At 41.4% G+C, this 14,157-nt stretch overlaps 1 protein-coding gene across 8 annotated transcripts in view; it reads left to right on the top strand.

Moving 5' to 3' along the window:
* The window catches only part of ZNF366 (zinc finger protein 366), a 64,137-nt gene that overhangs the window by 23,887 nt on the left and 26,093 nt on the right, over positions 1–14,157 (top strand). For all 8 annotated transcript variants that reach the window (XM_070743130.1, XM_070743131.1, XM_070743135.1 and 5 more), the window contains one exon: positions 14,008–14,067. The gene's annotated coding sequence lies outside the window, so the exon portion shown is untranslated. The remainder of the gene's footprint in view (positions 1–14,007; positions 14,068–14,157) is intronic.

The raw sequence follows: 14,157 nt of genomic DNA, 5'->3' as shown, positions 1-14,157 counted from the left end.
GCTCCCAGAGAAAGGAAAATGCTCTGTTTGCTCTGGGCTGCCAAAGCCTCCTTAAGCGCCCCCAAAAGGCTCCTCTGGCAGCCAGAAAAGCCCGAGATAGCTGGGATTAAAGGGGGAATGGCAGGAAACTGGCTGGGCCTTTGTGCCGCTCTCAAATTTCCTGGGAAATTTTTCCAGGCTCGGGTTCTTAAGTAGAAAATGGTTCTTAAGTAGAGGCAAAAAAATCTTGAGCACCTGGTTCTTATCTAGAAAAGTTCTTAAGTAGAGGTGTTCTTAGGTAGAGATACCACTGTACATTTTTTTCCAACTTGTGTAAAAATGTTGAAAAAGGCCACAAGTCATCCTAGCTCAGCCTGGCCCAGAGATGTCTCAAACATTATACATTGTGGCTGGTATATCCACTTTGTGTCAGGGATGGGCTCCTACCAGTTCGGATTGGTTCACTTGAACTGGTAGTGACCTGCTGGTAGTGACCTGACCATTGGCACTGCCATCTATTTTTGAATTTTTTTAAAATTTATTTTTTCTTCTGAGCATGTGCAGAAGCCAGGTTTCTGGCACTGTGCACGTGGTCGCCATCTTGTTTTGGGCTTTTTTTAAAAAATGGATTTTTCAACACTGTGCATTCGCACCCCCACGCGGTGCGTCCATGCAGCTTGGGAGGAAGCGAACCGGCAGTGAGGTAAGTTAGAACCTACCCCTGCTTTGTGTCAGTAGCTGCCCTTTCTGGAAGCAGTAAAATGCAGGGTTGTATATCTTGAACTCTATGGGTGAAAGCTTTGCTCTTCTGCATTTAGACCCAGGGGTGGGCAGCAGGCAGGACGGGGTGGAACACAGTTCCACCAGTGGAAATTTATTTATTTATTTATTTATTGGATTTGTATGCCGCCCCTCTCCGAGGACTCGGGCAGCTCACAACATAAATGAAGCTGTGTGCCCAGCTCCAGCTGACCATCCCACCCTCCCATGCTCCTACTCCTCCTCGGAAAGTGGCAGGGAGACCAGCACCGGCAGGAGTTGCAGGGGGCCCATTTCCTCCCCCATTTTTTCTGAACAGCTGATCAACACCTGTTCACCTAGCTACCCAGCCTGAGGCAGGTGGTGACCCAGGAAGGAGATTGCGGGAGATGCATAGCAAGTTGTCACCCCAGTGAGCGACACTGGTGAGGTTGTAAGTCAAGGACTTAACAGTTCACTTGAACGATGATGATCGTTCAAGCCACTCCCACCTGGTCACATGGCCGGCAAGCCACTCCTACCCAGTCACATGACCATCAAGCCACACCCACAAAATAAGCCATAAGTGTGGCAGTAAAAATTTGGGCTGCCCATTACTGTTTAGTAACCATGAACATCAAGGCTGTGCAAAACTTCAGAATTGAAGACAGAAAGCTTCTGCAACTCCTTAAACCAAGCTCACATTTTTCTACGAATAGGAAACACTCTATTTGTTGGGGGTCAGCAGGCAATTCCATAAAAAAGATGCAACTAATTTAAAGAGTTGCAGACAGATGGTCTGGGAGCCCTAATATGCTCAATATCTTCTAAATCAGTGGCCGCCAGCCTTTTGGCACCAGGGACTGGTTCCATGGAGCGTGGCTTTTCTGAGGACCATATGGAGCATGGTATCCTGTGCTGCCTGCATTCCACAGATGGGGCTTCACTTGTTTTCATGGCCACGTTTCTGACATGCCAGTCCACAGACCCTGGGCTGGGAGCCCTTGTTATAAAGCACCTTTTCCCCCTTCTAAATTTGAAGCTCTGAAATGCTCAAATGCATGCGATTACTTGAATTGCCAAAGTAGTTATATGTCTCATATAAATTTGACCATGTTTTATGTCAAATTTTAAAAGGGTTGTCAAATCTTTGCTTCCACTTTAGTAACTTATACATAAAAGAAAAGAAAAGGAGAAGTGATTTATGCTGGGAAAATGCTTTATGCTATAGCCAGAATCAATGCCTGATGGTAATTCCCCATAGAGAACTGAGATGTTAGCCTTCCTATGGGCACATGTAAGATCTGTTGCTACTTCCAATTCATTCAAAATAATGGTTATTGGCAGCTTTAAAGCAAAGGAAAGTTGAAGTAAAATCATAAGCATAGCAGACGATTCACTTACAACTGCATCACTTATCAATCAAGTTGCCAGTCCCAGCGGCCAATTAGGTCCCACAGAGTCAGCCTTCTCTGGGTCCCGTCAATCAAGCAATGTCGGCTGGTGGGACCCAAGGGAAGAGCCTTCTCTGTGGTGGCCCCAGCCCTCTGGAATCAACTCCCCCCGGAGATTCGAACTGCCCCTACCATCCTCGCCTTCCGCAAAATGTTGAAGACTCACCTCTGCCACCAGGCATGGAGGGATTAATCTCCCTCCCCTCCTTTTTTTCTCTTGACCTTTATTATGCTTATGTTCAGTTGGATTGAGTGTGTATGATTGTGTAGCAGATTAGTATTTTATAACAATGTATTTTAAATTAGTTTTTTAAATTTTTCAATGTTAGATTTGTATTTATATTGCATTGCTGTTATGTTGTGAGCCTCCCCAAGTTCTCGGAGAGGGGTGGCATAAAAATCTAATAAATTATTATTATTATTATTATTATTATTATTATTATTATTATTATTATTATTATTTATGGTCACCGAATAAGGAATAATTTTAAAAAGGAAAACCAATCAAACCAATCATTCAGCACTAATACTTAAAACAATCATTGGTCAGGGGAAGATTTAAAAATCCCAAGCCTGGTGGCAAAGGTGAGTTTTTAAGCTCTTTCGGAATCGAGGAGGGTGGGGGCAGTGCGAATCTCTGGGGGGAGCTGATTCCAGAGGGTCAGGGCTCTCACAGATAAGGCTCTTCCCCTAGGTCCCACCAGCCGACTTTGTTTGGTCAACGGGACCCTAAGGAGGCCAACTCTGTGGGACCTCACCGGTCGCTGGGATTCGTGCGGCAGAAGGCGGTCTCGGAGATATCTTTTCATGCTGTCCTCTTTACCACCTAGCCCTTGCTGGGGAAAAAATCTATTTTTTTAAAAAAAGTTCAGGACAACACCTGTCTAACGTGACCTATGTTGTCAAGCAAAGCAGCTTTAGACTTGGTTAATATTAGGATGGGAAGACATCAGGAATTCTAACACTGAGGACTACAGTCAGAAGTTGGAAAACTTGAGCAAACCACATCTGGATTATTGAAAAGAAAATAGAAGAATTCTTACGTTCCTACATTCTCAGGCTGAGTTGGGGTCAAACAAGAATAGAATTTTTAATTTGTTTAAATGGATGCAGGATGATGGAATTTCTCGCCAGACAAAAAGAGCAGTGTAAATAGGCAGTCTAGCTTGGAATTGCTCCATTGGAGGAAGCGACAGAGGCCAGAATCTTGAAGCCTTTATCTGCCTGTCCCCAAGAGAATGAAGTTAGCCCGGTGAGATTCTTGTAAATAGAAGAATAACAATAAAGAATCTACTTTGGCCTATTCACTGAGTCGTTCTGGTTCTTTGCACCTGACAGGTTCTTATTAGCGTACTATTATTGTTTGTTTGTTTGTTTAGTTAAGTACATATTGATAGTATACAAAGATATTACAATGTTTATATACATAATACTAGTAAGAGAGAAACATTAGGACAGGGGACAGTAGGCACGTTGGTGCACTTATGCATGCCCTTTACTGACCTCTTAGGAATCGGATGAGGTCAACAGGGTAAAGTTTTGGGGGTTAGGGGATGATACTAAAGAGTCAGGTATTAAGTTCTATGCATCAACTACTCAGTTACTAAAGTCGTATTTCCTGCAGTCGATTTTGGAGCGGTTTACTTTAAGTTTGTATCTGTTGTGTGCTCGTGTGTTGTTGTGGTTGAAGCTGAAGTAGTCGTTGACAGGAAGGACATAGCAGATGATTTTACAGGCTATACTTAGGTCATGTTTAAGGTGACGTAGTTCTAAGTTTTCTAAACCTAGAATTGTAAGTCTAGTTGCATAGGGTATTCTGTTGCGAATAGAGGAGTGGAGGGCTCTTTTAGTAAAGTTTATTTATTTATTTATTTATTCTTTGTCCAATATACAATACATATGAGAGAGAATATACATTAGGAATATATATATAAAGATAGGAAGTAAAAAGAAGGGAAGTGGATAGGAAGAGAATATATATAGAGGAGAGAATATATAAGATAAAAGAGGTAAGAAAAGAGAATTGGACAGGGGACGATAGGCACATCAGTGCACTTATATACGCCCCTTACTGGCCTCTGAGGAATCGGGAGAGGTCAATCGTGGAGAGTTTAATGGAGAAGTGTAGGGGATTGGGGGTTGACACTATTGAGTCCGGTAATGAGTTCCACACTTCGACAACTCGATTGTTAAAGTCGTATTTTTTGCAGTCAAGTTTGGAGCGATTGATATTAAGTTTGAATCTGTTGTGTGCTCTTGTGTTGTTGCTGTTGAAGCTGAAGTAGTCGTTAACCGGAAGGACGTTGCAGCGTATGATCTTGTGGGCAATACTTAGATCGTGTTTTAGACGCCGTAGTTCTAGGCTTTCAAGGCCCAGGATGGTTAGTCTATTTTCGTAGGGTATTCTGTTTCGAGTGGAGGAGTGGAGGGCTCTTCTGGTGAAGTATCTTTGGACGTTTTCGAGAGTGTTGATGTCTGAGATGCGGTGTGGGTTCCAGGCAGATGAGCTGTATTCGAGAATGGGTCTGGCATAGGTTTTGTAGGCTCTTGTGAGTAGTGTGAGATTGCCGGAGCAAAAGCTGCGTAGGATCAGGTTAACAACTCTGGAGGCTTTTTTGGCGATATTGTTGCAGTGGGCTTTAGCACTTAGGTCATTTGAAATGAGTATTCCGAGGTCTTTTACTGAGTGTTGGTTGGTAGTGAGGAATATGTTTATTCAGTTCATATATGTGGTTTGGATTCTTTTTGCCGATGTGGAGGGTAGAGCATTTGTTGGTTGATATTTGAAGTTGCCAGGTGTTGGACCAATCTGAAATGAAGTCAAGGTCTTTTTGAAGAGTGAGTGTGTTGTCGGTGGTGTTGAAGAGTTTCACATCGTCGGCAAAAAGTACACAGTTGCTTACGATATTATCGCAGAGGTCATTGATGTATAGGATGAAAAGAGTAGGACCTAGTACGCTGCCTTGGGGAACGCCGCTTTTGACAGGGACAGGGGAGGAAATGGCGCTTCCAATTTTGACAACCTGTTGTCTGTTTGACAAGAATGCGGTAATCCAGTTGTGGAGGAGTCCTGAGATGCCGTAGGATTTGAGTTTTAGGAGAAGTTTGTCGTGAACCACTGAGTCAAAGGCTTTGCAGAAGTCGATATAAATTGCATCGATGAATTTTCCTTGATCAAGGTGGGTAGTCCAGATGTTTTTGCAGTGGAGTAGTTGTAGGTTGCAGGATAGTTTCTTACGGAATCCAAATTGTTTTTTGATAGTAGGTTGGATAGTATCTCTGGACATTTGTTTATGTCCAAAATTTGGTGTGCTTTCAGACAGATGATATATTCCAGGATTGGTCTGGTGAAAGTTTTGAACGCTCTGGTTAGCAGTATGAGATTACCGAAGCAGAAGCTATGTAAGATTAAGTTTTATAAGGTTTCTAGGATGTAAACCTAGAACTCCTGACAAACATTCCAGGGACTGTGGAGAGCAGAAATCTCTTTGAAAATGAGTGGAGGTAGCTAGCCAGTGTCTCAGTTCCAATTCTGGAATTATTTTGTCCATACAGTTAGAGTGTTACATCATTTGTCCGTATCTTGTCCAAAATGACTGAGATTCTCTTTGGAGAATGGCAGAGACATCTGCAAAATTGAAAAGGATTTCCAAACAAAAAATAAAATTGGAGAGGTCCCATATCTCAGAAGGGAAGGTGGGCGTACAGAAAATCAAGATGGCAGTTGTGACCACATAATAATAGATTAACAGAGTTGGAAGTGATCAAAGCTGTAGTCCTTTACATGAATGATTGCAGCTACGACCCTCTGAAACTAACTCCCCCCCAGAGATTCGTACTGCCCCCCACTCTCCTGGCACCGCCTTCTGCCGCACGAATCCCAGCGACCGGTTAGGTCCCACAGAGTTAGCCTTCTCCGGGTCCCGTCGACTAAACGATGTTGTTTGGCAGGACCCAGGAGAAGAGCCTTCCCTGTGGCGGCCCCGACCCTCTGGAACCAGCTCCCCCCAGATATCAGAGTTGCCCCCACTCTCCTTGCCTTTTGCAAGCTCCTTAAAACCCACCTCTGTCGTCAGGCATGGGGGAATTGAAATTTTTCCCTTCCCCCTAGGCTTATAGAATTTATACATGGTATGCTTGTATGTATGATTGGTTTTTTAAATTGGGGTTTTTAAGATTATTTTTAATATTAGATTTGTTTACATTGTCTTTTTTATTGTTGTTAGCCGCCCCGAGTCTTCGGAGAGGGGCGGCATACAAATCTAATAAATAAATAAATACATACATACATACATACATACATACATACATACATACATACATACATACCGGAAGGCTTTAAAAACTCGCCTTTGCCGGCAGGCTTGGGACCATTGAGCTCTAACATTTTGCTCCGGCTGTTAGTATGATTGTGATATGAATGAGTGTGGCTACATGATTTTGTGATTTGGGTTTTTAGATTGATTTTTAGTGTCGGGCGAACCGAACCTGCAAAGTTTGGGCTCGTGCCGAACCCGAACTTTTTAAAAAGTTTGGGTAAAGTTCGGGTTCGGCGAACTCACCCAAACTTCACAGCAAAGTTCGGGCGAGTTCGCTGAACCCGAACTTCTTGAAGTTCGCCCAACACTATTGATTTTATAATTGGGCTTCAGAATTGTCTTTTTTATTGCTTTTATATGCTGTGAAGCCACCCTGAGTTTTCAGAGAAGGGCGGCATATAATCCAATAAATAAATAGTTAGTTAGATAGATAGATAGATAGGTAGGTAGGTAGGCAGGCAGGCAGGCAGGCAGGCAGGCAGGCAGGCAGGCAGGCAGGCAGGCAGGCAGGCAGGCAGATAGATAGATAGATAGAGCCACAGCATTAGCTATCTTTACTACCACTCCACATTAGCACACACCCGCTTTGTTCCTTTTCATTCTGCTGGGAAAGGGATTAACAATTTCTCTTATGAAACAATGCTACCAATATCAAGCTATTCTTCATCCCTGGTGCTTTGGTCACGTTGGTTTTCCTTGTTCATCATGCTATACACAATTTATAATACAAATTTGATTTTTAAAGGAAGCATAGTTTAGGAACAACACCATTACTTTTATGAACACAGATGACCTGTGGAGAAAAAAAAATAAGGATCTGCTTTAATTTTTATAATTCTCAGATTTTGAATTAAGTAATCCGTAGCAAAATATTATTTTAATAATTTACATTATGATATTTATAAATGTACTATGCCCACATTGCAGAATGCATTTTTCTATTTCCTGAAATTTAAGGGAGAAATAGGATAGGATAGAATAGAATAGAATAAAATTCTTTATTGGCCAAGTGTGATTGGACACACAAGGAATTTGTCTTGGTGCACATGCTGTCAGTGTACATAAAAGAAAAAGATACATTGTCAAAAATCATGGGGTACAACACTTAATGATTGTCATAGGTGCCAAATAAGCAATGAAGAAACAATCAATATTAATAAAAATCTTAGGATACAAGCAACAAGTTACAGTCATACAGTCCTAAGTGGGAGGAAAAGGATGATAGGAATGATGCGAAAATACTAGTAGAAATAGAAGTGCAGACTTAGTAAAAAGTTTGACAGTATTGAGGGAATTATTTGTTTAGTAGAGTGATGGCGTTTGGGAAAAAACTGTTCTTGTGTCTAGTTGTCTTGGTGTGCAGTGCTCTGTAGCGACGTTTTGAGGGTAGGAGTTGAAACAGTTTGTGTCCAGAATGCAAGGGGTCAGTAAATATTTTCACCACCCTCTTTTTGAGTCGTGCAGTATAAAAGCTCCATTCCCTGTCCAGCACCTATTTATTTTGAATTATGTATTTATTGTATGATTTAATTCAGGGGTCTCCAACCTTGGCAACTTTAAAACTTGTGGATTTCAAGTCCCAGAGTTCCGCAGCCACAGAAACAAGATAGAGGATGTGTGTTATTTTATGCATTCTCAAATACAAATGAATAGAGAATGTTAATTTCCGCAACAGAAGTGAGAGCTTGAATATCCACGTTCAGATCTGTTTCATCCCCCATTAAACCGTAATGCAGTTTATTTATTTATCTGAGGATAATTCAGACTTCACTCAGAGCAATTGTCTGGATAAATTCTTGTTCTTGGCAAGATTTTGAGAAACGGTTTGCTATGGCCTGCCTGCTTGTGCTAACAATGTGTGAACGGCTCAAGACCACCCAGTTGGCTTTGTTCTTAAATTTATTGATTAGATTTCTGTTCTGTCTGGGTTTTCCCAGACCTCCACACCCACTGAAAAACAGCCAGACACTCTGGTAAAATCCAAAAGTAATTTATAGCAGGAAAAAATAAGCACACAGGAAAACCTGTCTTCACAGCAGACAGGTTACAATACTTTACAACAGGGTCCTGATGTCCAGTCAATTCCAAAAGCTTCTTGCTGGCACACCCCCCCAAGGTTTCAAGAGTCCAAGGCACAAACCAGGATTGTAGCCACCAAAGTTCACAAACAGGTCTCACGAATCTCCAAGATAAAACTCCACAAGCCAGGAAGGGTGGGGCCGCCTTTTATCCTTTCCCAAGCACCACACCCAAACCCAGCTGCGACCCCTAATGCTGGAAATATCTGGCCAATTGCGTTCTTCTCTCGTTAGCTCTCCTCTGTCGCATATCTATGAAGTCACTAGCATCCTCCCCCAGGGAATCCAGGCTGCTTGCTGGGGAGAGCTCCCCCTGGTGGAACTCTGGCTGTCCTTCATCTTCAGCCTGGGATTCAGCTTCTTCGTCAGTCTGCCCCTCCTGGTCCTCAGCCTCTGAGCTGGACACCGACAGCAAATCAGCCATTCCCGGAGGGGTCCCAGGCTGAACCACAACAGATTTCTATGCCACGGCTCACAACAAAATAAATACAACAATACAATATGTAGAAATCCAAATTTAAAATCAAATCTAAACATTTAAAAACAATCGTCCAAACTCATTCCATGTACATTCCAAGTCAATGGCCGGAGCTAGGTGCAACACTCAATGGCCAAGTCAAGTTGTGACTAGAACTCATGGTCTTCTGGTTTCTCGCCTGGTACTCTACAGCAAACTGGCTTTTTGTTGTCTTTTATTTTATATTAAACAAACATAGAAATTGTGGTAGCATGCACTTAATGTTATTTGTGCAATAAGAACATAAGAAGAGCCACCGATTGTCCATGGGGATCTTGAGCAGAAAGAGAAGGCAAAACCCTCCCTTTCCCCTGACCCCCCAACAAATGGTATTCAAGGGAATCCTTCCTGCTTCAACCAATATAGAGGCAGCACATGGACATCCATTTCAATAACCACCAATACACTTGGCATCCATGAATCTGTCTAATCCTGCCTTGAAGCTATCAAGGCTGACAGCTGTCACCATAGTTCCCTCTAAGCTGAGTAGTGAGCAATCGCTCACTTAAAAATCATCATTAACTCAGAGTTTTCCAAACCTGCCCAGAAGCCGAGAGGGAAAGAGTGAGAGGGAAGGAGAGAGAGAGGAAGAGAGAGAAACAGATAGAAAAAAGAGAGGAAGGAAAAGAGAAAGAAAAGAATGGGAGTAAGGAAGAGAGAAAGAAAATCAAAATCTAGTTTGAAACTAGCTCAACTATTTAAGTGGCATTTTGATATTGATAGAGTTGCCCTATTATGAGCTCACTGTTATAGACACACAGTACAGTATTTTATTTTGAAATTCTCTGAGGCAAAACAAGGTTTGTTTGTTTGTTTGTTTGTTTATTTATTTATTATTTCTGTGCCGCCCAGTCCCAAAGGGACTGCCGCTCAGACACTATACTTTTCCGCCCACCCCCCAAAAAAATTAGAGGGAACACTGGTAACAACCTCTTCTGGAAATGAATTCCATAAACCAACGACTCTCTGGGTGAAGAAATATTTCCCTTTATTTGTCCTCACTTTCCTACCTATGAGCTTTGGGGGGGGATTCGTCCTAGTATTGTGTGATAGAGAAAATAATTTTTCTCTAATGCATGCATTTGTGTTCTGCCGTTTGTCTGGAATGCCCAAGGCAGCAAAAAGAGGAGTCTGCTCAAGATCCTCACATCTATCACCCTTAAGACAGCCTCAAAAATGTCACACTTGCAGGACTCAATCTGGGTCCATCATCGCAACCAGAGGTTTAGTTTTTTGAGTTTTGGGACTCATGCTGGAGCCCATCCTCAGAGAACCTCTCTCTATCGGGAATGTGTGTGGCATTCCAACATGAGTCCGAAAGCTTGAAAAACTAAACCTCTTGTTCCTGTGATTAATCCAGATTGGGTCCTGCAACATTATCATGGGACATGTATATTTTCCTTCATTTGTCAAAGTCGCAGTGATTCAGTATTGACTCTGCCTTTTGTTCTGTCGGGCTCTCTGGTAGACTCCTCCCAAAAATTCACAGGTACAAATTTCAGACACACACACGTTTGAAAATTCAAAACAATGTTCTTTATAATGAAAATTCACTTAACCTAAGCCCTCTTTTGGTATAGCAAAGAGCACTCGTCTCCAAACAAACTGGTAATTTGTACAAGTCCCTTATCAGTTCTGTGATACTTAGCTTGCAGCTGTGAGGCAATTCACAGTCCTTCTTCTTCCACAAAGTGAAACACACTTTGCTCTGGTTTAGTTTCAAAGCGGGGGAAAATCAGCACACGAAAGGTCAAAGTCAGTAAAGCAGTCACGAAACACAACGATCAGATAATCCTCCACAATGGCCAACCCCACAGGCTGCTATTTATAGCAGCCTCACTAATCACCACAGCCCCACCCAACCACAGGTGGCCTCATTTTCTTTGATAATAATCTCTCAGTTGTTGTTGCCTATGCATCGCACTCCGCTTGCGTGGCTGTATCATTAACTCTTGTTCTGAATCCAAGGAGGAGCTAGATAATTGACCTCCTTCTGAGCTGTCTGCCACACTCTCCTCTCCCTGTCACTTATATCTTCTTGGTCAGAGGAGCCTTCATCAGCAGATTCCACCAGGGGCAAAACAGGCCTGCAGCATGTGGATGTCTCCCCCACATCCACAGTCCTTGGGGCAGGAGCTGGGCCAGAGCTAACCACAACACCTTTGTAGAAATTATTTACTACAATTGATATCTCCTTTGAGCTTGGTGTAGGCTAAAGGGCATTGTGTGATGGCTTTAGAATTAAATGACTGAATTTTGTATGAAATGGGGAGCACGATTGCTATGTCATATAACGTTTGATTTCTCATAGTAGTAAGCAACAGAGAAAAAAAGACCCCTCTAATGTATATTTCACAAAACTTGAAACAAAAGATCACAGCGTGGACTCTTGTACTTTAAATCATTCTAGTGCAGATAAAGATTTTGGAGATATAATCTTATCAAGAAGCGTAAGTAAAGCTGTTGTATCATACTGCTCACTATTCAAGGGACAGGAAGCTGGTCTTCTCTTGCTGTTGCACTTGGCAGTAATTTTAGTGTTTAGCGCTTACTTCCTACACTTAGAAATAAGAACGTTGTGTACAAAAAGGAGAGAATGGAGTTCCAGTCCTCTAAAGATGATAAATAATTACCTTTTCTTTTGAAAAAAGCATAATAAAACATTAAACTGGCAGCAGTTAGGATAACTGAGAATCACTGTAGATGTAACAACATTTTCTTCTTGTCATCCAAGGTAAATGTGATTCATGCTGAAGTCAACTGCTTTTCCCACTTCTGTTGTGTTGCTCATAGTTTAAAATAAATAAAAATTTAACGTGGATGATGCTATTGTTCTTTTAAAAAGATGACTAACAACACAAAGTTAAAAACAGCTTAAAATTCACAAAAGCCAGTCCTCGTTTTGCATTTCTCTAAGAATATGCAACAAGCATATATAAACACACTAACCCGCAACCTTGAAGAGCTAAACCAGGGGTCTGCAAACCATGGCACTGGAGCCACATGTCACTCTTTCATCCCCTGTCGCTCAAAATATGCATAACAACCACCAATGTGCAACACCTGTCGGCAGATGATTTATTAAGCTTTTTGACCAATCTTTTTTTTCAGAGTTCAAGATGTTTTTGTTGCATGCAGAAATAAAAATGTGTTTTCTCTGTAGCAGGTGATTGATTTCATAAATGCAACACACTATAGTTTTTTTAAATACATAGCATAGAGGTAAAAAAGTGATATATGCAGTGTTATCTTCATTTTAGATGTCAAAATTATTTTGTGGCTCCTGGTGTTTTCTTTTCTGTGGAAAATGAGTCCAAATGGATCCTTGAATGTTTAAGGCTGCTGACCCCTGGGCTAAACCATATACTCTTAGGGACTTCACATAGAGTGGAGATATCCCTCTCGCTCTTTCTCTCTCTTTCCATCTCAGAAAGCAACTGTAGAAAATATTGATTTGAGTGGCAGGCTGTCAGCCCAAAGGACAGAACTTAAGGGTTTGCTCCAAATATGTGAATATAAAATAGACATTAAACTCATCAAATCCTGATGAATGCCAGGATATGCCTACCATTTTCTTGTCAAGTTTTTTGGATCTTTTGCAATTGCCTTTTTTTCTAGGGTTGTCCAAGGAGGTCTAGATGGCTTTGTGCCTAAGCAGGACTAAAATTCCAATCACCTGGTGTCTATCTTGATGCCTTAACTACTACACTAAACTGTTTCTTTGTTGCTATTTCCTAATACTGTGTAAAGAATAGAATTAATGACAATTAATCATTGTTAATGATTAATTGTCAGAGAGCCATACAATTTCTCAGACTTTGTCCTCTAGCTATATGTTGGGGTAGATAATAATATACCATATTTTTTGGAGTATAAGATGCACCTTAGTTTTTGGGGAGGAAAATCGGGAAAAGAATCTGTCTATCAGGTATTCATCTGGCTAGCATCCTTAGTCTGGTCAGCTTCAGCACATTATTTTATCTCTTGGTTAGGGCTTTAAAAAAAATTAATCAGAGAGAGTAACAAGGAAAGAGCTTGCAAGCCAGTAAGAGCTGGGAACATCATTATTACCTGGAAAGAAACATTCAGAGCAAGTAGGGCAACAACCCTGCAAAGACTTAAGGCTTGTAAAACATTCTTCACAGAGAGTAACAATGAAAGAGCTTGCAATTTGGTAAGAGTTGGGAACATTGTTAGCACCTGATTAGGGCTGGAAAGAAACTTATTTGGAGCACGTTAGAGCAATGAAAAAACCCTGCAAAGACTTAGAGCTTGGAAAACATTCTTCACAGAGAGAAACAATGAAAGAGCCTGCAGGGTAAGAGCTGGGAAGATTGTTATCAGCTAGAGATAGGGCTGGGGGGAGGAAAGCTACATTCAGAGTATAAGACACACCCAAAATATCAGCCTCTTTTAGGGAGGAAACGGGTGTGTCTTATACTCCAAAAAATACCGTAACAAAGAGTAAGAAAAATAATATGCTCTCTTCTATAAAAGCACCAGTTTAGTATGGAAGCAAATGCAGTATCTATTTCAGAATCAAGGTACAATGGTGAGACTCTTTGGTTGCAGTAGTCACATCAGGTTTGTTCCTTGGCATAAGACGTTATATGCATAGTAGAGCAGGTTTACATATTATAACTTCCAGTTCATATGGATTACACTACTTTTGTAAGATTGTTTAACATTTTTATCTTCCTCCTCCCTCCCTCCCTCCCTCTAACTAATTAGTTAACTAGCTATTTTAGTTAGGTAGTCATGTATCTCATCTGTCTGTCATCGCTAAACAACAGTGGCCTCAAATCTCCCCCATCCCTAGTTATGTGCCAGAAATCATCATGAAACCTTGATTGTATACATTCCTACCTTTACCATGGCATGTTTAAAGAATGATCATTCTTTTCTCTGTCTCTTATGTACAGATGCCTAGACCTCATGCAGAAGCATGTAAAGCCCATTTGGCCCAAAGGTGGTGATTTAATGTGAGTACAGATGCTGCACTATTGATCCTTAAACCTAAGGTTTATGTATTTGTTCCACATTTATTATAAAAGAGGCTAAATAACTAAGGG

Source organism: Erythrolamprus reginae, chromosome 2, assembly GCF_031021105.1.
Source record: "Erythrolamprus reginae isolate rEryReg1 chromosome 2, rEryReg1.hap1, whole genome shotgun sequence".
Lineage (NCBI taxonomy): Eukaryota > Metazoa > Chordata > Lepidosauria > Squamata > Dipsadidae > Erythrolamprus > Erythrolamprus reginae.
The sequence above is the reverse complement of the archived record's forward strand: the minus strand, read 5'-3'. Positions and strand labels throughout refer to the sequence as shown.